The 25,594-nt window shown below is 35.2% G+C and overlaps 1 pseudogene; it reads right to left on the bottom strand.

The window, feature by feature from the left end:
• Positions 1 to 4,664: 4,664 nt before the first annotated feature.
• LOC146733294 (uncharacterized) lies at positions 4,665 to 6,192 on the bottom strand (annotated as a pseudogene).
• Positions 6,193 to 25,594: the final 19,402 nt, after the last annotated feature.

The raw sequence follows: 25,594 nt of genomic DNA, 5'->3' as shown, positions 1-25,594 counted from the left end.
TGGTGAAGATTTTCTGGTTAACTTCAATGGTGAAATAATTAAAACAGTCAGTTTCGAAATGTCGCTCAGGGTGGTTTTAGATAATACTCTATCATGGGATCATCATGTTGATATGCTTTGTAAAAAGCTTAGCCAAAGAATTGGTGTTCTTATGAGAGTTCGTAGCTTCTTACCTATTTCCGTCAGAAGAACATTGTATTTTTCATTTATTCAGTCCTTATTGGACTATTGCTGTATAGTATGGGGCAATACAAGTCAATCAAATTTATGTTGGGTGTATTCAGAAAAGGGCAGTTTGTGTGATTTCCTCTGACAACTTTAGCCAATCGTCGTTTGAACTGTTCAAAAAAACATAGTATCTTGCCTATCGATTACAGAATTCCGTATTTTCTAGGTATCGTAATGTATATGGCAACCAATGGCTTGGCGCTTTTATATATAAGTGAAATGTTCAGTCCTATCTCCCAAACCCACAAGTATAGTACACGTTCCTCTCTTAAAAATAATTTACGCATTACTAAATGGAAAACATCCATGGGTCAGAGGTCGTTTCAGTATAGAGGGGTAACCCTATGGAATAACTTGCCATTCCATATCAGAAATTCAGCCTCTTTAGGCATTTTTAAGAAAACTTACAAAATTTATCTTAGTGAAAAATTTGTTGTAAATGGCTCAAGCTTATAATGTGTATATTGTGTTTTTTGTCCCTACAGAGGGCCCAATGAAAATTACTTTATTGTATATTGGCCTACCATCTTTAAATAAAGTGTTAAAAAAATAAATAAAAAAAGCAGTAGCAAATTTTCCACAATCGACCACGGACAAAATGGCGTATTCTCTACGACAGGCCTATGTCACTATCCCCCAGAATACTTTGCACAAAACATTCCTTCGTTCGACCACTGGAGAACGTCCAACAACACAACATGTACTGGGATACGGTGTGTGCTTTAATTTTAAACATTTCTACACTGCGATATCAAAATTTGAATCTCACAACTAATCCAAAATATTTGAAAATAAGCCTACTTTAAAATATGCATAAAAAGTCTACACAAAATTGAAACGTTAAAATTAAATGCAACAAAATTAATAAACAAATAAATGCCCAAAATTAACTTATAGGGCATTTAAAAATATTTTAGAAATTTAGTTAACACGGAAAACGTAAAGTAGCAAGAACAACTATGTAAATTTCTGACAAACAATCACAATCTAAAATTCAAACCACTATCTTAATATCAATATGTGTGTCAATAAATATTTTATTTATTTTTAGTTACGTATATTAATAAGGAAGGCATCACAATCTTTAGAGCCCTTTCGATTGGTTCGGTATCGGTTCGTATATTCCGAGAATCGACATGGTAAAATTACAACCATCGTACAGCTCAGTACCATAACAAATATTAATAATTTACGGCAGACTTCTCGGTACATACAATTCAAAGTAATCCCCAACACATCTCATTTGTTACTGCGTATAAATTGACACTATCTGGGGCACGTCGCACGCGATGAGTACCAACCAAAAATACACACAGGACATTTTAAGTGGCCATAAACAAAACCTATTCGCTAATTTTAGTTTCAAAAACATCTACGACGGCTTAAAACCCTGCACCCCGTTCCGCATGTTCTTTTTTTTTTACGTGGCGTTGCCCCAGTGGCTTCCACTGTGCATCCAGTAGTTAATGCCGACATCACGGTCTATAGAGGCTTTGCAGTGACATCACAAAAATCACTAGGCCGCCATGTTGGATTACAAACAAACCAAAACAACATGGCGGACAGTAAGCAAATGAGCCCATATCAGCGACAATTATCAGCGAATAACCAGATTATTTATGGACAAAAGTTAGAAATCATCGACGGCGTGGATCCTTACTGTATTCCTCAAACGGAATTTAAGAAAGATGTGGACGCTTTGCCCGCAGTAACGTATATTGATATGGTGAATTACCTGGTTCTGTCTGGCAGCCCAGTATACTCCACTGAACAGATGCGTGCCTACAAAGGTCTTGATGCCCACAACCAGTTCACATCAGGATGGGCGAGAGATGTGGCCGTTGCTTACCCAAAAGAGGATATAGCTGTCATTGTGGGTCGAGTAAGTACAGACTAAATTTCAATGTTAGGTAGCACCCCCCTCCTCTCTTCTGGCTCTTTGCTGTACCAATCAGGGCTCATACCACTAATTGAATTTCCATAGACGACAATGTTAACATATGACGAGATTGCTATATGAAAATGACGAAGAAAGTTGAAAATATGGCTCAAAAATGGGAGATCAATATGCCAGTAATCAACCATATGAAAAAAACTAACATGTTGGCCAGCTCAAACTCTTGCAAATCCCAGGTAAACAAGACACACCTACTGTATTTGGATTGCACCAAGAGAAATCACTGGAAAAACATCAAGATTAGAACATCCAAATACACACAGAATAAACCCACAGGTACACAGCCGCTAAGTAGTAAACAAAAGACCACATGTTGGTCTCACCTCTGACCCAGGTGATTACGCCCTCAAACAGGGAGCACCTGAGAAAAAAAATATTTAATAAATGTCATTGGTTCTTGCTAGGCATTTAAATTGAGCAGCCATTGGCCAATTAGTGGCATGAGACCAGAATGACCATGCACTGTGCACTGACTGTGTGTCTGTGTGAGTTGTGTGATGTACTGAAATGCCTCTACAAATGCAGCCATGGATTGAAATTATTCAGTAAATCCCTACCTTTTTTCAGATTAGACACCAGTAGCTTTTATTTAGGGGGTCAGACTGTTTTCTTTCCATTCCCTATCCCCTGACATAGTGATCAATCATTGATCATTGCCAGGTTGTCAATGAATTGAATTCTCATGAATTTGTACTTCATTCTCATTACAGGTTCTTCATTCTCAGAGTGTTCGTGAAACTGCAACGAAACCTTGGATCATCCTTGAAAAGAATGGGACAATCCACACGGCAAATTGTGATTGTAAAGCTGGTCTTGGAGGCACATGCACACACGGGTCAGCAATTCTTTTTTGGATGGAAGCTGCTGTCAGAATACGAGAAACCAAAACTGTCACACAAACAAAAGCCTACTGGTTACTACCGTCAAATGTTCAACAGGTGTCATATCAACCAGTATGTGAAATTGACTTCACTTCAGCAAAGTCCAAAAAAAAAATGTTGGACAATTACATTGATGCTTCTAATTCAAGCCTGTTGGCAACACCAACCGCAGACAAAAAAGCAGGGAATCGGTTAAGTACACCTTCAGCAGATGATATTCAGAGTTTTTTCAAGGGCTTGAATTGACTGAAGCTAGGAGTGCTGTACTCAGTGTTGTTGAGCCATTTAATAGCAAATATATTCCAAAGGCAGCTCAAGAAACATTTCCCAAACCATTAACTAGTTTGAAAAGGGAGGACTTGTGTCTAGCACAGTATGATCAATTAGTCAGAGAGTGTGCCAGTATCAATTTGACAATTTCAGAGGCTGATGTCAAGGTCATTGAGGAAAACACACGTGGCCAGGCAGATTCTAAACTTTGGTTTAGGTACCGTGTTGGAAGGATCACTGCATCGAAAATGAAGACTGCCTGTCATACAAACATTGATAAACCCTCAGCCAGTCTCATAAAATCTATCTGCTATCCAGATTCTGTTAAATTTTCCACAACTGCAACAAAATGGGGCTGTGATCATGAAAAGGCAGCAAGAGAAGACTATTCAGAATTCATGTCAATGTCACATGAGAAATATCAAGTGGAAGATTCTGGACTAGTGATTGATCCAGAGTTTCCTCATCTAGGGGCATCTCCAGATGGAATTATATCCTGTGATTGTTGTGGCTCGGGCGTTTTGGAAATCAAATGCCCATACTGTGTAAAAGATAATGATGCCACTGAACACGCTTGCCTGAAAGAAGATAAACAGGGAATATACAGTCTCGATAAAAAACATCAGTACTACTACCAAGTGCAAACACAGTTATTTCTGTGTCACAAAGAATATAGCGACTTTGTAGTATGGACTGAGAAAGGGCTTCATTGTGAGCGTATTGCCCCAGACAATAACTTTTGGCAGGAAATCCTCAACAAGGCAACTGATTTCTTTGAAAGAGTAATTTTACTTGAATTGACTGGGCAATTCTACTCTAGGGCACCCCTGACAGAAAAACCTAGTTCAACAAACCAATTGTCAAGGGAAAAAGTCATGCCCAACAGAATTGACCATTCAACTTCAAGTTCCCAAAGTGTTTCAGATACATCTCAGTCTGAGGAATCTTGGTGCTATTGTAGAGAGGGTGAACATGGCAAGATGGTAGGTTGTGACAATAAAAATTGTCCTATTCAGTGGTTTCATTTTACATGCATCAAAATGAAACAGGAACCTAAAGGAAGATGGTATTGTCCTGAGTGTAGAAAAAGACCGAAGTCAAATGCCTCAAAAGCTACTGCAAAGAAGAAAAGGACATTAAAATCAAAGTAAATGCTTTGAAAGAACTAAGTCAAGAAATGTATAAAAGAGACTGTATTTTAATTGACCAGAGAAATTATGAGGCACAGAAATGTGCAATAAATTGTACTAGATGCTTGAATTAAAATTATCACATTCAAATAAGGACTCATCTCTGTTATCACCATTACCTGTTGTTATTATATGTCGTTATTCAAACTGCACAACAGATGGAGAGAGATTAGTTAGTGCACAACAGACTACTACCAGTTTGTCAATCATTGTCACACCCTCGTTGTCTTTGTACATGACAAAGTCTATAGGTAGAGGCCCATTTAAAATTAAGTATTTCTGTCACACAGAACCAATCACCCTTTCCACATGAATCCGGACATTTGCTATTTTCCTAGTGTCTATTACTTCTGGCATGGACAGTTGTTTCTTGCCTCTCATGAAAGTTGGAACTTTGATTTGTGCACACACGAGTCCAAGTGTATCAGAGAGATCAAAACCTCTGTCTGCAAGGACAAGATCTCCAGGCAAAATGTTGTCAAGAAACCCACAGTTCTCAGTTAAGTGTTTATCATTTACCCGACCTCCCCAGGCTTTGGAAATATAACTGATAACACCCTGGGGCGATATACCTATCAGGAACTTGACAGTGTTATGGTGTTTGTAAGAGGACCATGTTTGTGCCCTAGCCATCAAATTTGATGGCCTATCTATAAAAACTTCGAAACCGTCAATGATAACAGCAACTTTCTTTCCAAAGTTCACACGAAAAATCATTGGCATTGTTTTTATTAGTTCCTCTCTGCTTGGCCATCGAACTAGAAATTTAAGTTTCATTGACAACAGATCCATGTATGCCAGATCCTGAACACTCAAATTTAATCGACATCTCAGCAAAGTTAAAATAAGTTGCTGGAACTTGGTTAGGGAGCTCTTGTTTCCAGCACTTATGTATGGTTCCACAAAACTGAACACACGCATGAGGACAAGAAAGTTAGGCAGTCCAGTGTAGAATTTCACTCTATAATCATCTCCTTTGAAAAATTCCTGATTAAGGTCCATTTGATCATTCTTTGCTTTCAATTTATTTTTTTCATCACGGAGACAGTTGATCTCTGCTTCCATTGCTTCAATGACAGCAACTGTCAAGTCTGTCTGGATTCCAACAGAACTGAAACCTTCTTTGGAGTTTTCATGATAGTCTGTGCCGTCATCCCTGTCATTGCAATTGACTAAATCCAGAAGAGCAGAAGTAGCTTCTAAGTCATTTTTCCTCTCCTCTCGTTGCAACACTCTTTCGAACCGTGCCACTGCAGTACATGCACTTGACTCTTTAACCTTCAAGTGACCAAGGTTGAGGGATGGTGCCCAGTCAGGATTGTTGCGGTCATAGAGTGATGCACTTTTACCTAATAAAGAAAAAATTTAAAAATATTAAATCAAAAGGATTTCTTTCATAAATAGTCTTGTCCGAGATGCCATGCTGCCTACAGATCACTATTCTATCTGCTTATAGTCCTCAGCAGGATGACCATCCTTGGCACTTGGCAGGGGTGACAGAATGCTTGAATATGGCTTGATGATAGTTTGGTAGCTGTAGGAGGTTACCCTGCACTGCACATGCATGCATTGTACAGCAGGTGTGGGCTGCTTTGGGTAGGGTTGGCTGCATTGGAATTCCTAAGGAAGCTATTTGTACCATTGTCATCTCATCATCATGGTGCATCCCTTACAAAAGTTTTCTATAGGAATCCTATAGGATTTTGTGTCAAAATATTATAGGAATCCTATTGGATTTTGTCCTATAGGAATCCTATAGGATTTTGTGTCAAAATATTATAGGAATCCTACATGAATTTGTCCTATAAGAATCGTGGATATTTTTCCTGGAGGTCCCAGCTCTTTTGGGGAAAGAGCCCACCAACTACTAATACATAAATAACATTATAAACTAAAATTAGTTAAACAAGAGTATTTTATTGCTTAACATGTACCAGACATAAATTTAATACAGTTGTAAGAAAAATATAAAAAAAGATAAAACTATTACCATAAATATATTGCACAACATTTCTTGAAATGCAATGAAAATATAAAGTTGATGACAATTTGAATAAAAAATGCAATTCCCTCCACTCTGACATTGTTTCTAAGTACTAGATTTTTTTAATACAAATTATTTTATATTACCTAGTAATTCCAAAAAACAAAACAGTAAACAATCTCAACCAGCAATTACAAACTTTTCAGTCAATCAAGAAATGTACACTGAAATAAAATAAAAGTTTACTGCCTTGGAATAAAATGATGTACATAGTGAGTGATACACAGTATCAAGACAATTTAAAAAACAAATGTACAGAAAGTACAATTACAAAAATACTGGTATGCATATTGTGTTTTTAAAAAAAGCACAGAACCCTTAATTAAAATTCATTGATTTCTAATACTAGTATGAGAGAGAGTCTCCATTTTGGGTCAGAAGGTTCAATTTGTGATAAAGAAATACAAAATAAAATATTGTCAATGCAGTCTTCTGTGAGATATGTCATTCATAGGATTTGAGTATTGGACCTGTAATACAAAAAAAATTTTGTTTCAAATGTTTCATTAAAATATTCCAAATACTGTAAAACACTTTATTTTCACTTGCAATAAATTTTTGCTATTTTCGCTGAAGGGATAATTCAGTGAAAAAACAGTCTAGTGAATATAACTTTTTTCCTATATTTCAAACTCACTCATCAAAAATCAGTGAAAATAATTTCCTCACAAAATACCCAAAAAACCCTTTCAGCTAAAATAAAGTATTTTACAGTAGATAAAAAACTACTATTTACTGTATATGCACTATTAGATGCGTATTCCCAATAGAAGTGCATATAAACCCAACATTGCATTGGCTGTGTATTAAAATTTAATTTTTTTGCAATATTTTTATAAGCAAATTCATTACTTTATTGAGCAAATATGCTAAAACAGTAAAATCTGAAGGTACATATCTCTGTAATATTTTTAAATACTACATGAATTTCATTGATTTTATTAAATGTATTCCTCTAAATTTGGCTTTCACAAATTGAATAAAAAAAATTACTAGTAATATGAAAAAAGTGGTACTTTCTAAATGTAAAAATACTTGAATTAAATTAGCATTTAATTATAATTTCCCAAAATTAAAAGTTGTTAGAGAAATCAAAATTGTTCAACAGGGTAAATATTAGAATATAATATTGAAATTCACTACTGTTATGAGTAAATTTCCCCCCAGAAAAAGCCATGCACTGGGTGACTATTCACATAATTATATATGCAAATACCCCCCCCCCCCCCATCACCATCACCCCCACCACCACATGCACACACAAATAACTATTTTGAAACAAAAAAAGTTAAATTATGAAAAATGATCAGCGACCTTGATATATTTGTAATTGCAAATAGTTATGTACATCCCCATCCTGATCAAAACTGTCTTTAAATTTAAAGGATAAATGGTATACTTTTGACGTCAACAGTCAGCTAGTTAATTAATTCAGTGTTACTAATCCTTAAGTACACAGTCACAGTACCTTTTTGTGTTTGTGTTTTCTGAAGCTAAAAAACACATTAAAAACACCAAGATATACTATAATTATGTTACTCACATGTTCTCTACAAGTTTATGGTCTTCTTGGTCCAAAAATTAGGTATAATGACATCAGTTTCTTCATATTACAAGGTCATTGTGACAGCATGGTCCACAGTCCTTGGCACAAACAATGTGTGACTTTTAGTGCATGATGGGTAAAACACTCAGAAGGAGGCTGATGGAAGTGCACCATCTGTGGTCACAGGAACTGAGCTCTGTGCTCAGTAACTTATCTCCCAATAATTTAAAAGTTATAAAATTTCTCAAAACGCTTTAGTTATGTTTTTCTTCTAATCTGCCAATTATGAATTAAAATAAAGCTGATCCCAAGAATATTAAAATCATGGTTATTTGTTCTAAAATTACTCAAATCCTTTTATGAAGTTTTAACAATTCAGTAAAAACTAGACACTTTCTGGTTTTGTGTGATAAAAATATAGACATTTGGAGAGTTGAAAGGAACATTAAACTAAACATGGATATTTTTAATTTTTTTACAAATGATTTTTCATCAGTATTTGTTTATATTTTTTTCAAAATGTGCTGACAAAACTTTTAAAAGTCTATAGAAATAATGTATATCAATCTGATTTTTTAATAATTTTTTTTAAAGTAAAATTTTGTCTTAATATATTATTCATTTACTGGTTTTTCGAAGATGCAAGATGGATGAAAACAAATCTGAATACAATAAAAAACTGCCGTACAATACAACTGATTGTAATGAGATTGACTAAAGTTCAATTTGAAAAAATGTTGACATCTTATGATAGTATGTAATATTTTTGTAGGGGAGTGATATGAATCTAGGTAACTTACTCTACATGTAAAAATATCCAGTCCTTTTTGACTGGCAGTTTAAAGTCCTATAGGAATTGCATAGTCCTATAGGACTTATGATCGCACACGCCTGTCCTATAGAACTGGCAGTGTAAAATCCTATAGGAATTATGATCTCATGCACCAGTCCTATAGGACTGGCAGTGTAAAGTCCTATAGGACTTGTTGATTCCTATAGAAATTTACATAAAATCCTACTATACATGTCCTATAGGATTTCATGAAAAGTCCTATAGGATTCTTTAAAATCCTATAAGATTTTAAAAATCCTATAGGAAACTTTTGTAAGGGATAATCATGATAATATGCTTGAAATGAAATCAAATTACTATCCGTATATGAAGTAAGTAGATTTAACCTACCACTGACGAAATGATCAGAGCAGACACAATGTATGGAAGATTTGACTCCTTCAGGTCAGCCCTGGCTATTCGTGCAAGCCACAAATTTCGACGTTCTTTCGAGATTTCTTCAGTCTTTTCACCCTGATTACGAATAACTGTCGGTAGCTAGCCTGAAGAATGATTTATCATTGTCTCGATTTCCGCGGTTGCTGCAGTTGACAATAGCACAGAAATTCACCATTATTCCGCACAAAACATGGACAAACCACAGGATATCAAGCTGACAGTGTATTGTTGTCATGGTTTCCATGATTGCGTTTGTACTCCAAGATGGCGGATCACGTGTTTCGTGACGTCATGTGGGAAGCCTCTATACATTCCACATGAAGCATGGTATTCAGCTTAACCATATTTTCTTTTTTGCTCCATGGCTTAACTTAATAGGAACAGTAACTTGAGCAATAAATGTGCCTTCCGATTTGAGGGGTATCGTGTCGTGTAATATTCAATGAAAAAATAGTGAAACACGAGGCCCACATAAGGTGTTGCAATAGTGTAAAGATAACAAAGCCAGACACCGATTGTTTCCTTTGCTAGGTAAAATCAATGTACAGAATACTCGGATGAAACAACTAAAGTAAACTAGGATATATTAGAGAGAATGAATTCGTAATTTTCGACGAAAAGGGCCGGGAAAAAATACCCCTCGTAACAAATCACAGTCATAACAAATCACTGTGTTGAGGGGGCGGTGAACAAACGAGACAGCGATTTTCAAATTGGTTCGGTAATCATTGCATGTCGATTCACTTCATTTGTACAGGGTACCCTGACACAAAAATAAGGTAAACCAGTCTACTTGGTGCTAATGATTTTGTGATTTCCCACACGAAGAACGTTCTCAGAAACAATCCGACATGCTGCATGATCAGCCTACCAACAATGGGCACCAAAATTGATCACAGCTGTCACGGTAAATTCGGTATGTTTTACGAGTTTTTTCCCTCCAAATCCCAACACATATTTACACATGTAGGCGAATTTTGTCAGCTCTGTGTAAATATATATTTGTACTGGGAATGTGCCCCATTTTACGTACGACGAGAAGCCCTTACACAACGCAGTAGTCATCATCTACACACATAGACATCGTATACCAATAATACGGTGATAAATCAGGATTCACAAGTACAACGAATTTACACAACATTTTACCATGAAATCGAACCTACCAACCATCTTCATATCTTCAACACTGCCATGTTTTTGACGATGAGGAATCTCACATTCATTATTTTCTCTACTGGGCTCACACAGGGTTCAAAGTACCCTGGCTTGAATGAAATTGTACACCACACGTGAATGTAAACGAGCTTGCACGGTAATTCGTTTCACAGTCATTGAGGTTACTTAATTATTCATTTATTTATACGATAAAAAAATCATACATGTAATTTCTTAGACCTTTTCATAATATAAAGTGATACATGTCATCTCCCGGGCGTTTGCTTCGTTTTTGTACAACACACTGGAAATAACAAAATGGCTGACACCATCATAAATTGCTGGTCATGAAAAATAGAATACGCATGCGCATCATTATGCAAATTAATCCACTCACCGATTCCTTTTAGTTGTATTTATTCAATTGGGCAGAAAAAAAATAATAAAAAAATACATAAAAAAATGCTAAATTTAATTAAAATGTAAAATAAAACAAAGAATTGCAGCAGGCAATCATGAGTTACATTTTTACCAAGTTACATAAAAATCGTTTTAATGCTTCCTGAGATATAACTGAAATAGCTTAAAATTCACATATTATTATGCAGATGACCTCATTAATATGCATTCTGCGCATTGCCCCGGACAAGCTATATGCCAAGTTTCTTTGATATCAGAACAGTGGTTCTTGACACACAGACAGACACACACAGACAGACAGACACACTAACTGCAAAGACTCCCTTTTTGTGCTTCACACACGGGAGTCAAAAAAAGAATGGGTATCCATTTGAGAAGACTAGTAGAAAAAATGAAAGGTATTCACACTGTAATTTATTTTATATGTAAATATTTACTCGATAGACTATACAAGCCAAAATAATGTGCAATTCCTTATCTTTTTGTTACAGGACAGAAATTAGAAGATTGCAGATCACTGAGAGGACAGGGGCGTTTAACAAAGAAAATCATCAATAACTTACAAACCTTCTATGGAATTGCAATAAGGAATAATAAAAATTAGCTTTAAATATAGTGGTTGCCACACAAAAGACATTTTGAAATAGTAAAAATGTTGAAGTGTGTACATGGGGTAATTAATAGAATTTGCTTTTTGAATATTAAAAACACTTGCGGGTACAGTAAGAGAGAGAGAGTTCATAAAATGTGTTGGTGTGCCACTTTAATATCTGCAGAATGAACTACTAGTATTTTAATGTTGGGGATACTGTTGTGTTAACTGCATACAGCCTTATACTCCAATTATTTATTATTTTGGTTACACACCTATATTCCGACACCCCTATGTTGAGATGCTAATAGGTTTTGACACCTACGAAATTTTAGAAACGTTTTTGACATTTCCCCGCATTTTTATCTCTTCACTATAAGAAAAAATATCATTATTCTTCAAATATTATTCTACGCTCACCTTATTTAAAAAAAATAACTATACGGATTATAATACTTCCCACTCTTCTGGCCACGGGCTCCAGACTTAATATATATATATATATATAAGTACCTGACAGCCTTCGTGTGGGCCTCTGACAACTTGTACTCGCGGACATCTAGTTGTTCAGTACTTTTATGGTCGACGATCATCCAATACATTCTGAGCCGGCCAGAATGTGCCATATGTACGCTAGTGGTCGGAAGCCAAATGTGGCCAAATACTCCTCCCCATGGTAGACCAAAGCAAGATGTTTCTCTATTCAACGCGATCAGACTAGTTACAGAATACTGGTTGTACAAAATTTAAGACAAAGCTGTCAAATTTACATGCCATAAAATAAACGGAATCATGGGAATTAATTTGGTCAATTTTGGTTGTAGAGCCGTTTTGGAGATACAAAGGGTATAATTTTCCCACGAAAATCAGGGTAAATGTGTTTGGGTTAAAACATTAAAGTTTATGGAATCAACCTTATACAAAAAGTCTGGATTTGGAAGTTATTTTTAATTACGTAATAGCCTGTCACATATTAAATAGGAATTCCTCAGACAAACACCATCAAATTAAAGCTATATTGATGTAGTGTACAAATATTACGTTGGATATTACATCGTATAATCCATTACTTATCGACATTATGAATTCATTAACTTTATTTTACATTATTCAAAATCATCAAATGGCATTTTCTGGGCAAATCCTGTCTATGATAAAATGAATTAGTTATGACATATTCATACATACGTTTTTTAATTTATGTTTTCTCAATATTTTGTTTACTTATTTATTTAAGAGAACGTTATTACACTGCCAAGAAATTACATAAAGACGAAAATGGAATTCAAATAGATGGCGAGACGTTGCCTGACTTAAAATTTACATAAGTAAATTAAACATATGTAGCAAAGAAGTAATTTGCACAATAGAATAGAATAGAATAGAATAGAATAGTGCTTTCTGATATATAAATATAAAATAAATATATAAATATCATGGCTCCTCGCATTAAGCCGGCCTATTGTACATTTGAATTATCGGATAAATATCTGAGAATTCTCGATGTTTTAGATCGATATTAGACAGGGTCTACCGGCTGAGTGGTGGTTTAATTTTTTTAAACATGGAATTCTCCGATAATTCTGTGAGAAGTATCAATGTCTTAGTTTGATAGAAAAACGTACAACGTGGGTAGGTAAACAAGTAATGTTGGCCGAAAACATACAATATGGCAATCTAAAAAACTTACGAAAACACTACGGAATGCTAAATGCAGTGCCTATTTATCTCTTGCGAAATAAATGATTTTAATTAATATGCAGATAAACTTAGAAAAGTGCAAATCCGCGACTGATGAATATCGAAGTACAACTTTCATAAAAAAGGTAAAATAATTCTCCGATATTTATCGATCTAATATCTATCTAAAGCTTCGATAGTCAGGCAATCCCAACACACAGGATTGTTGTCAAATAACTGTCGTTTTAGTTTTAGACTGATACAATGGGCAACATTGTTTGATAATTATCCGATAACATTATGCAAGATCCCGCCTTCATGGACTTTCGAGCATCATGGCCGGACTCTGTTTCACTACAGTTGGATTTCCAGTATTAACCCACAAGACATCCTGGTTACATCATAGCAGTAAAAGGTCACGCACGGCTAGTTTGACATTATACTGTGTGTCGAAACATAGGGCAGTCCCCATTATTTTCAGGGGATGTTGAGAATATGAGCAATCAAATGAAGGCGACGATTTTACACTAGGCAAGTACTTGGGAGATAGGGCGACACAAATTCTGCCCTCCTGGGGAGTACAGCTGGTGTAAGTGTCAGCGTGACCAGGTAACTGGTAACACCACTTACAAACCACTGAAGAAACCAGTACCAGAAGCCCTTGTCAATGCTGTCTGGCCAATAATTGACAAACTGCCAAACTCAGAGTTTCTCGAAGGGGCGAAGAACTGCTTCACGCAAAACGCCAACGAGTCGTTCCACCACAGTCTCTGGTCATTCCTTCCAAAAGAAACGAATCATGGTCACGATGAAATTAGGTTAGGGATGTGTCTCGCCATTGCCCATTTCAATACGGTAATGAAACTTTTCAACTTGAAATTATACAAGAGATTAGAACTTTCAGTTCCTGTCACCTCCTTGACAGCATGGCGTGTATTTGACATGGAAAAAATATTAAGTGCTAACGGAAGTTGGCCAGGAAGTAAATAAAAAATCGACATGTAGCGAAAGCGGAAGATTTTCCTGTCCTTCAAGCATAACGTCAGTGCGTAGGTGTAAAAACTTCCATCAACCCATGAAATCCCATGCACGGGGATTGCGTGACAAAGAAAAAAATAAATTATATTGATTTGTATTTTCTATTTCATTGTTTGCTTGTTTTATTTGGAATCTGCTGTAACGTCCAGTCACCGACATGATCAATGGTTACATAAAACTACTAGTACCGGTATTCTAAATTATCTCTATACACAGAAGTTCAGCAATTTTATTTATGTTAAAAGAGGAAAAACTCCATTCTGAAAATAATTGTGGTTGAAAAAAATATACGCTTGAGTGTGTCCCACAAAAAACTTGAAGATTTCCCGGAATAGATAGAAAACAGATCTATTGTCCATGGATCTTTATTTAGCGGTGAAAGATACACATCACATTACACTGCTCACTAAATTGAGACATAAACGTGCGACCAACTAGAAATTAGCAACAAAGCTCTGGCGCCAACAAAGGCGCATGAATCATCTACGTATTCGTGGCGAAGATTCACGTAACACACAATAAATGTAGACAATTTACCATTCGAACCCATCCCGACAATAATACACCAGTTGTCCGCGAATCAGGGACTCCACAATCATCGGGTCCCGTTTCTAGCTTTTCCAATGAGGGGCCTCGAGCAAGGGAATCTAACATTTCTGTTCGTTACTCTGACTAGCAAATAGTATGTGACCGACTGTGGACAGTCTAAACTGCAAACAGCTAGATAAAATTCCAATAGTGATACATGATCCCTGAAAATAAAAAAATAAAAATTCAGTGTTACCGGTGTAATTATTTCATCGAGGACAGAAACTAAACAATTAGAACATTTCCTAAAATTTGAACAAAATTAGGCGTCAAATTGTAGAGAGTTCTCCAGGTCTTTATATTCCCATACTTACTTGTGAAATCTAATACAATTACTAGAACACTGCCGAGGGTCTGGAGTGCCGGGATATTTAAAAAAATACCCTCCTTCGACACTTCCTGTTTATTAAAAAAACATATTCAAAGAAAAAAAGTATCCGCGAAAAATCACGGAAACTCACCCAAAATATCGTATCTCCTGACGGCTACTCCACCATACCGCAGTCCGCATTTCAATGCTAAACTCCCATCTTCGACCGGCCTTCGTAAACTGTTTGATTAGTTAGTTAGGGGAAAGGATAAGGCAGTGTACACTGGGACAGTTACGTAAACTGTGTTCATATATATTAAAATTAGTTCTCCGTGTAGAAGTATCCCCCGCCCAGTGTAAATACTGAATATGCAAATCATGATGTCATTCGTTCTACGATCAACGGACAGGTGAATACGGTGAAAGACTGTTCTTGTTTTTCAATTCCATGACCAATTGCGCCGCGAATATTTGTAACAGACATGTAATTTTTCATTTACACACACCAGTTCTGCTACACAAGAGACATTTTTGTCGGGCATGTTGATACATTTTGAGTAAATTTGAGATACAGTTTGTGGAAAATGCAACCAATGTAATTACATCAAATCATCCAACACAATAGCTAGTACAAGCAAAGGAACGTCTAACAATATAATTGGTAACATCACATGAAATACACGTAACCTCACCTACCTAGTCATTCGCAAGCAATGCCAGACAATATGTTGGAGAAACCAAACGGGAATTTAAAAAAAACGCATTTACGAACATACAGCATTCTGAATAATAAACCCACCCCAGTTTCTCAACATTTCAACAAATCCGGACATAACCTATCACACTTTCAAGCGTGTGTGTAAGATGCACGGAATAAACACTACCACTAGACGTCAATGCGAACTTAAATATATAAATATATTCGATACCCAGAGGTATTAACAGGAAGAATTCTGTTTTACCCAGCATCCAGTACTTACTTTGTTTTTCAGGCAACTTGAGGCCAGTTTCTCAGTTCCTTTTGTTTTTATCTAGGCTTTTTCGCCCAGGCTGTACTTCTTGCAGTGATTATATCATGGGAGAGGGGGTCCATACTTTATTGCCATCCCTAGGGAGTTGTTTAGCCCTTTTAGTGTTACTGCGTTTTCGATGCCAGTAGGTTAGTTTTTATTTTGACTCTATTTTCCTCCATTGCTTTGTTCGTCTACTCCATTGTTTTTGGTTCACTCTTGTTTCTATTTTTCTATTACGTATTTATTCGTTTAATCAGTTATGTTTTATTTCCATTTATTTTTGCCAGTTGTTTGACCCTGATGAAGGAAATCTGTGAATTGTCGAAACATTCGTAGAAATAAAATCTTGAAGATCAAGTTCTGGTTGAGCTACTATTTCTTATCAACCACTTGGTGTACTCCCATACTTCAATGAAGACGTCCAACGTTGTAAAATAAATAAATCAAAGAATAGAAAAATAGAATGAGCTTATTTAAATAAGTGTTTTAAAACAGCTGTTTAAAAGTAAACCGCCGTTGCGTCGCAACGGAGCTAACATTTTGACCCCAACCTTTAACCCCGAAGTCCCAACGCACATGTCAAGGGAAAGTCAGCATCAACAGGGAGGTGCTGATCATCGTCGATCTCGTTTGGTAACTGCGACTGAAACACTTCACCGAGCCATTGTTCTAATGAAACAATCTCTTGCTGTTGGTTATCTTAATATCAGATCTTTAAAATCTTGTCATGAAGATTTGAACAGCCATCCTTTTACAGACAAAATTGATGTGATTTATCGGAATTGTATCAAAATACAACAAATATAATCTTCAAAATATGAAAGTTTTTCCGTTGAGTCTGATCATAGTTGCGCAATGTATACTGCCAGACCTGTCACAGAGCATTTTCAGTTTTCTGGAATCATCGAAACTGTGGGAATTGTTATTTGAAAAAAACACTGATAGTGTACATTTATGTTCCACCAAGCAGTCCATGGTTTGTGGTATAAGAAAATTTGACTCAGTTACTTAAAATTTGACAGTTAACAATTCAAGAGCAGAAAGACTGTGAAACTGTAATCATAAGTAGTGACTTCAATATTGATTTTCACCAATGAACCCAAAAATAACAGCCCTATTTCTTAAGTACAAATTAAATCAACTTACTGATTATTCAACTCACAATCTTGGAGGCATTCTTGGTCTGATGATCACTTCATTGTTAGGCCTTTACAGAAATGCACATGAATATATCACGTACATGTGTCAAACATCATGAAATGAGCCAGAATAGAGAACTGTATGAAATGTGAATGGAACTTTTATCCCAGTTACACAGGACGCACATAGCATAAAAGTATGACCTAATATGATATATAATTATAGCATTTGCTGGTATATGTGTATTTAAAGCAAACATACAGAAAATAATATGAAACAACTATCAAAATGTCATATATAACACATGAATGTAATGTAATGTAATGTAAAATTCACACAAACTACCATTTTATAGACAGATTTACTGATCAAGATGAAGCAACAGTCACAATAGAATATCATATTATACATGTATGTCAAATGATCTGGCTCAATATATCACTTTATGGAGAAATTGAGTGAATGGACGAGTAAATAAACTCGCGTACATGTATATTCATCACAGAAAATCAAGTACTATTTTATAAAGGGGTAGTTGCATGAGGCGATTGACCGATAACAATTTTCATTTGCATAAATTTATAGGCATGCGCAATGAAAAAAATCCTTTTTTTTTCCGGCAAAACTGACAAGAATGCATTTTAATATTCCGCTCGCTAGTTTTCAATATTGAACATAGTAGTTCTAAATTGACTGATTGTCGTTAGGAACTGCAAAATATTAAAGACGTTGCTGTACAAGTGTTTTTAATACAATTTTGATTCCAGCAAGCTGTTGAAAGTAACAACAGATTTATTTTTCGATGTAATTTAGAAATTTAAGTTTAAGTTAACTATGAGAAACGTTTTAAATATGTTTTATTAGTGACAAATTATTATTATTATTATGCATCTTGATAAATCTTGGTTATGTGTAGTTGCTTGAAATAGAAAATCATCAAACACCACAAATCACAAACGCGGAATGCTTCCTAGTCAACAAACTAGCGCTAAAAAACCCTGCATGAAACAGTTTGTTTATTGAATATACCCAAATATAAGTTCTATTTATATGTTATAATTTTAGGTTTCGTTGATCATTATTTAATTTCAGAAAATGCTGAAATAATTTCATATAAAACAGGTTAAACGAAAGTTGTTGATTCGGCGACGCGACTGCTGTTTCCCAAGCGATGGGAACAATATTATCTGGTGCCCGTCATTTGTTAAAGCTATAACTGAAATCGCCACCCTCAGCATTAATGAGGCAATGCTCGGAGAGCAAATGTTGAAGGTCTGCAATGACACCTTCGCTGTGTTTACAAACGTAATACAAGCTGAAAAAGCTGCTATTTGGTCGTCAGTTCAGTCAAAGGTAAGCTTTACATTATTTATTTTACCCATATCCATGTAGCATGTGCGAGCCGCGCACATGTTTTTCCAGGGCTTAACAACTTTAATAAAATTTTAATTTTAAAAAATCGAGATTTAATAACCGTGTTTAAAATATTTTACTCGCCGTTTTGACTGCAACTTAGAATGCGCTTGTACTCGCACTTGTCTCAAATTCCCCCCATTTTAGCTCAGTATTTAAAAAAAATCGCCTCGCCGCCTCAATTTCTATGAAACGAGAAACAGAGAATTTTTTTTCCTCGCTATAAACAGCTCAGTAATTTATGGTCATTGACAGCTGCTGTATTCATTGTACACATATTACTGAACACGTCAAAGTCTTTTTGCTGACATAACAAAATATTCCAGTAGCTAAAATGTATGTCATCTTCAAAAGTTCAGTGTTTGATATCTTCCATCCTTGATGGTCACATAATTAGTTTGTTAATGCGAACATTACGTCGTGTATTTAGGCTGTAATGGTGATAAAAATGAAGAAAAATATGCATGGGCAGGGTTTAGCATCTCCCAAAATGCTCACAAAATTTACCTCCATCTCCATATAAAGTTATTTGTCATTTTCCTTATTTGAAAAATCGTCATTTAAAGACTTCCCTTCCTTATGACAGGTGTTTCTGAATGGCGCTAAATTCATTTTAGATGAATCAGTAGTGCACAACCTCCACAATCCACCAGTCTTGAGTATACCAGACATAAAGTCTAGTCCAGAAAAGGCAGTATAAGGTGTGGTTAAAGAGGTAAATGTGTTATTTTATTATGCTACCGAATTGTCGATCACTGTCTTTATTTTTTAAGTGGATTAGAGTTTGGTATTTGTCTTACCGCGCATGTGCGACATTGTTTTCAATTAAACATTGATTTGCCCACATTACAGTGCGCTTTTCTCATGAACACATGAGTAAGTTGTGATCTAGGTGTCGCTTGCACTAATACGACCAGCAATTCGATATCTTCCAATCACCGAACAAATATCTAATTACAGCTTGGTAACCTCTCAGTTTTAACTCTTTGGTCTGTGCAAAGTCACCATTCATGTTATACGAGACCCATATCTTCACTCTTTGGTACAGAGATACCACCTGGGTTTCTACATGAGCCAATCAGAATGTGGTCTTGCTGCAGCACACCTGGAATCCAACTGTCCTTCCAGAGTTGAAGACCAGTATGACCAGTTATCATACGGCAATGCACACCGTTTCTTCCCATGATTCCATGCACACTTCTATTTGCAGGGTTTGAAGTAATATGACAAAAACATAGAGGATGCTAATACACCAATACTATAACCATATGCCAGATTTGAAAATTCTTAGGCAGTTGTTTTAGTAACAAATTACATGTAAACAAAACATACTGAAACCAGTGTGTTAATGCAATGTGTATATATTCTCTGATTGGCCCACTACCACCAGCAAGATTCAACGTGATGGCATAAGATAAAATTGAGCCGCGAGTATTTGTTTAATTAACGTTTACCAGTTTTATATGCAAGTAACAGTAATGTTAAGTTTTTAGACAAAGTCAACAATCATATTACTAATTGTCCGCTGTCGTTGGCTTCCACTTTTTACTTTTTCAACTTCTTGACAACTACACGTCTGATTGCTTTGATACTTTGGTTAGACCTGTCTTAGATTTGTTCATTTTGTGATGATATCTTTATTTCTCTAACTTTCTTGGATATTTTTGGTAAAAGGGAATATTTTTGACTTCTTGCTGGTAACCACAGGTTATTTTTTTTGCTACCATCCTATAATTTCTAATGGACATAACATTTGGTTTTCCTGGATACAAAAGTTAGTGTGGTATTTTAACGGCACTTGTAGTATTGAACTACTTCCTGTCAAATCTGAATAAAAACGATTAAGTTGAATTCAACAATCTTGACGTAAATAAATATTACAGCGACATATCCAGCAAGACGTACATTAGCCTTAATGGTACTGTTTCAACTTACTTTCAGGTAATTATAATGAGTCAATATACAAGCCACAAACACTTGTATGAATGCCCTTTTATTTTGGCATATCTTGAAGTGATAACAAAATGAATGATAATCTGATAATAGATTTTTACTGTGAATGATAAAACAACCAAACAGCAATCTTGATTTTCTAAGAGATGCCTTACAAGGGCATTAATTGTTAAACCCTTTACTGTCTCAGACCCAATATTAATATAAAATTACTGGCATCAACATAGCATAGCATAGTGTATACACCGGTCTAACATAAACCTGAAAGGTTTTCAAAGTATATTTATTATCTACACTCCGCTTCCAACTGGCACATTGTGCAACACAAAATTCAATTACTTTCAACAACAATGATTTGTTGAAATTGCATGACAGTTTTATGATGTATTTTTCATTTTGCATACTATAGCTTTCTTGTGAAGGAGCAGTTCCTTTAAGAATGTCCAAATATGTGACCGTAATTGCTCAAGATGACAGGTAACACATACCTTCTATAGTTGCATGGAATGACGTTGTTAAAAAATAACACAATTTTATCTAAAATTTGTTACTATATCGGTTATAACTGTTGACCATTTTCATGAAACATGGAGTTTCTCAAGCAACAATTTACTGTCGTGCTAGGGAATCAGTCTGGTTGTTTCAGTGTTCATATATTACAACTCCTTCCATGTTATAATGTCATGTAATCAATACAATAATTGGATTTGATTACGTAATGCCATCATTCATGGGCTTGTCACAATTGTATCATTTGCCAAATTAAATGCAAGATCCCATATAGATTCTCACCAGGCCTTTTTTGGAAGCACAAAGTAGCATGATTTCATGCAAAGAACAACAAGATAAAACATTTTGTAAAATATGTCCATAATGAGGTATTCGCAGTGAATGCAAAATGTAATCAGACGTATATAGATATAGTCAGAATTATCTAAATAAAAATATTGCTTTATTGCCAAGATTTTTTTCCAGTAAACTTTTACAAATAAATATTTACAAATGTGTCTACAATTTCCTCCAATTTCCTTCTTGTTTTGGTAGAAAATAAGTCACTGAAGATGACATTCAAGTTTAAACCAGCTTTGAATATCCCACAACAGTCAGCACTGCCATACAAAGTAAAAATACAAATTGAAGATGTCATCACTCCTTTGATAAAACTAAACCTTTATTCCTTGTACAATAGCAAATAAACAACGGTTTAGATTGATCAAAGTTACCCAAAACATGTTTCAGTATAAAAGCTGTACAACAGTCATTGAGATTTCTATTGTATTCTATCAATTGTTAAATAATGCTATGTTATCTTGTTATCCCAGAGCTCAAATCGATATTGAAAAAAAGTAAAGACACCATGTAGCAGTTTATGATGGTTCATCTCATCTTCTATGATAGAGAGCAGCTGCTCATACCATTTTTGTTCGATCGTCCATTGAAAACTAGCAGCTCAAATGCATTGGTACTTGATATATATGCAACTTGGATTAGTTCCTTCTGTGAATTAGGAGAACACTCAAGACTCAGCTGAACCAGTGGAGCTATTTTGAACTTCAGGTACATTGCCTTTTCTGTGTTCGTGTTGCCTTTTACAAGCACTATCATGTAAATCAAACTTTAATTCATCACACACGAAACCATTTTTGGTTTAGATGTTCGTTTAATAAAGCAAATACTATTCTGCCATTTGGGCTTTCATGATTGCTAATATATGTGATTGAGTTTCGCGGCTAGTAAATGCTGATCATGGTATGTATCTGTTCCCAACATTTAAACCACAGTTCTCAACATCTTGTGCATTTTGGTCATTCATTTTTGACTGGTGTGCGCAAAGGACACACCGAGAGTCGTTGCAGTTGCTGCATATGTATATGCGTATATGATCGTTATCTCAACAACTATAGATCACATCTCTTAGACATGCACAGACTTGCTGATTAGCTTGGGGTGTCTATTACCTAATTCGCATAAAAATGAGCGATCTTTCGTCTTTTCTGCTGATTTTTTGAATACTCATCACATTTCAATAAAACGTGGTCCAAAGATGTTCTAGAGCAAAAAATCTTTTTAGTTGAAATCGTGCATAATACAGTAATTTGCATAATGTAAATTATAGCTGCTGCGCAGGTACTCTGGAAAATATTGAACTACAAATTAGGCATACAATTTTTGTTTTAAAATAAGCTTTGAGATTATTATGAAACTCATTTTTGCATTGCAAAACTTAAATATAAAGCTTTTATTAGTGTACATGTACCCTATACCAGTGTTTGGCTCCACTTTGTCATGAGCGATTGTGTGGTGCTCACATAAACTTACCTTTTCGACTTCTTTGAAAACTAGAGGTCTGATTGATTTGATACATTGTGTATATATACCTTAGGTAGATTTTAGATTTGTTTGATTTGCGATATCTCTGAATTTAGATGAACATTTTTGGTAAAAGTGATACCAGTCTCAATTCCGTTGAAACTTGCTACACACATACTTTTGGTGGACCTCTCTCTGTCAGACCTGTTCATTTCATTACTATATTTTCAATTACTGTACCTCAGGTGGACCTCTCACAGATATATTCATTTCGTAACGTTATCTTCAATTCACTTGTTTATAAACTTAAATAACTTTTTTTTTTATTTTTGGTTCTTGTATTGTATGCCTCTATTTTTGGAACATCATAGTAATATTTCATTAATGATCCCAAGAACTATCTTCAAACTATCTTAGCCCATTTTCAATGATATTCTGCCATGGAAGTACATTTTCAATAGTCATCATCTGAAATTGTAAACAAAAGTTACAATTAAATTGAAATAAGCCAAACCTCCATATATCCCTGGGCAGCTAGCTGAAAGACTTGATGCTACGTGAAACCTTAAAGCAAGATTACTAATTGTACCACTTTTGGTCATGTGACCATTTTTTTGGCTGCATGTTTATTCCTGCATATCCATAAGTCTGTATGTGTTACAATACTAATAATTGTAATCAGATGACTGGCTTTGTCTTCACTTCATAACTTGCTTATTGGAAAGAGTTTTTTAAGGTTCCCTAACCCTAACACTCAAGCCCCTTCCTATGCAGTTTTAGCAATTTTTGATGGAGTTCCCGGGCAAAAGGGACATATTGACGTCAAGTGATATTGAATAGTTATGAGCAAATCTATTGTTTTATGTTTTTTAATAAGGTTCAGCACTGCACTGGCTATGTGACTGATTGCAAATCTATAAAAAAAAATTGTCGTAAAGTTTCAAAGACTAGCTTTAAAGTATGGGTTTACAGTTTGTGTCTGCTAACATTTTTACCTGTAAATCTCATTGTGTTTCTAAAGCGTACTAATCCATCATAAACATCCCTTTAAATACATTGCTGTATACACTGAAGAATAAAGTAAGCTATACATTTTGTAGTCTGAATTTAATTTGCATTCAGACTTAATCACTGTAAACCATATTTGGTGTTTTTTCATGTCATTGGACATACCCGGTATTCATTCAGTTTCAAGTATTTACAAAGGCATGGCCTGCGTTTTCAACACTTTTATTTGAAAATACTTGAAAATTGTCTCTCCTCAAGGGCCACCTGGATGTATAATTTTTAGACTCATGGAACCATTTAATGCCAAACATTTCTGTGCAGTGGGGACTATAACCTGACAAATTACATCAAATACAAGTCAACGTATAGATTTGTGTTATATCATAAAACTCTACACATGTTTTAAAATGTTATTTCAGTAGTGAATTCATTGATTGCTTACACTTTATTTCTTAAAAAAATAATTGTTTTAAGAAAGTCCTTTAAATGGACAGAAAATTCATTGCCAAAGTTAAAAAAGTGCTTTCTCAACCACAATCGTCTTTTGTTTTTCGTTGAAAACAACACATTTTGTGTTCTTTGGTATTAAATTTGAAAAGCACAGGTTTTTAACTTGACTTTTCTGAAATTTTTACAGATAAATGTTACAAAGTAGCTTGAATTATACAAGCGACTTTTATGATGCAAGTTTTTTGAAATTTGAATGTGTTGAATACCTTGTTAATACAAAGCTGTCTTGTCCGTAGACACACTGACAATGTATCTGTTTATGCGATGAAGTATTACAAGCTGAAACTAATTTTGCTAATTAGCTAAACAAACATTATTGATAAGTAAAAAGCCTTGTTCACAAGATGCTTTTGTGTAATATCCACTATATATTACTCATTGTATAGCATCAATGCAGACATTGAAGTCACATAGCACAGACTGGTTTTTGACTTATTAGCATGAAAAAAAGCTCTCACTTATTATTTTTGTCTTTTTATTTCATGTGTAATTTGTCTTGTCCGTAGACACCATTTCACAATAAGAAAACACGTTTTCAAACTCTTCTAGTGACATAATGGCTTATGCTAGACCTCCGTAGGCCTTGTCTGATGCGTCAGAAATGCGTGTGAATTTCAACGCTGGTCGGGTTGTTGACAAAATATTTGTGCTGGATGTGATTGTTCGTCACTTTGTAGAGATCGTCGGCTGTATTTTGCCATTGTTGTAGTAATTCAGAGTCGATAGGTGTATCCCAGTTGTGATTGGTGATTCATAAACGTTGAATGATCAATTTTGCTTTGATGTGAACAGGAGAAAACAAACCTAATGTATCATATAGACTAGCGCTATATGCTACGACATCTTGCTTAGAAGTGATTTTTCCCGAACTTTGGCGTTTTCAATGGCTTCACGCGTGAAAGGTCAGTTTTAGATTCCCAGCGGATCCCGGGAAATTAATGCATCAAATTTTGAGTTTGAACGACCATCAATATCAGTAACTTGTCTCAGAAATGCATCGTTAGTTTTCAAGGAGCGCAAATTAAACTTTCGCGTAGATAGGAAATCGATTGATTGTTCATAGAACTGTAATGCTTCCGTTGAAGATGCGCCAACTACGTCATCGACGTTAATG

This window comes from Saccoglossus kowalevskii, chromosome 17 (genome assembly GCF_978046115.1).
Source record: "Saccoglossus kowalevskii chromosome 17, keSacKowa6.1, whole genome shotgun sequence".
In the NCBI taxonomy this organism is placed as follows: Eukaryota; Metazoa; Hemichordata; class Enteropneusta; family Harrimaniidae; genus Saccoglossus; species Saccoglossus kowalevskii.
The sequence above is the reverse complement of the archived record's forward strand: the minus strand, read 5'-3'. Positions and strand labels throughout refer to the sequence as shown.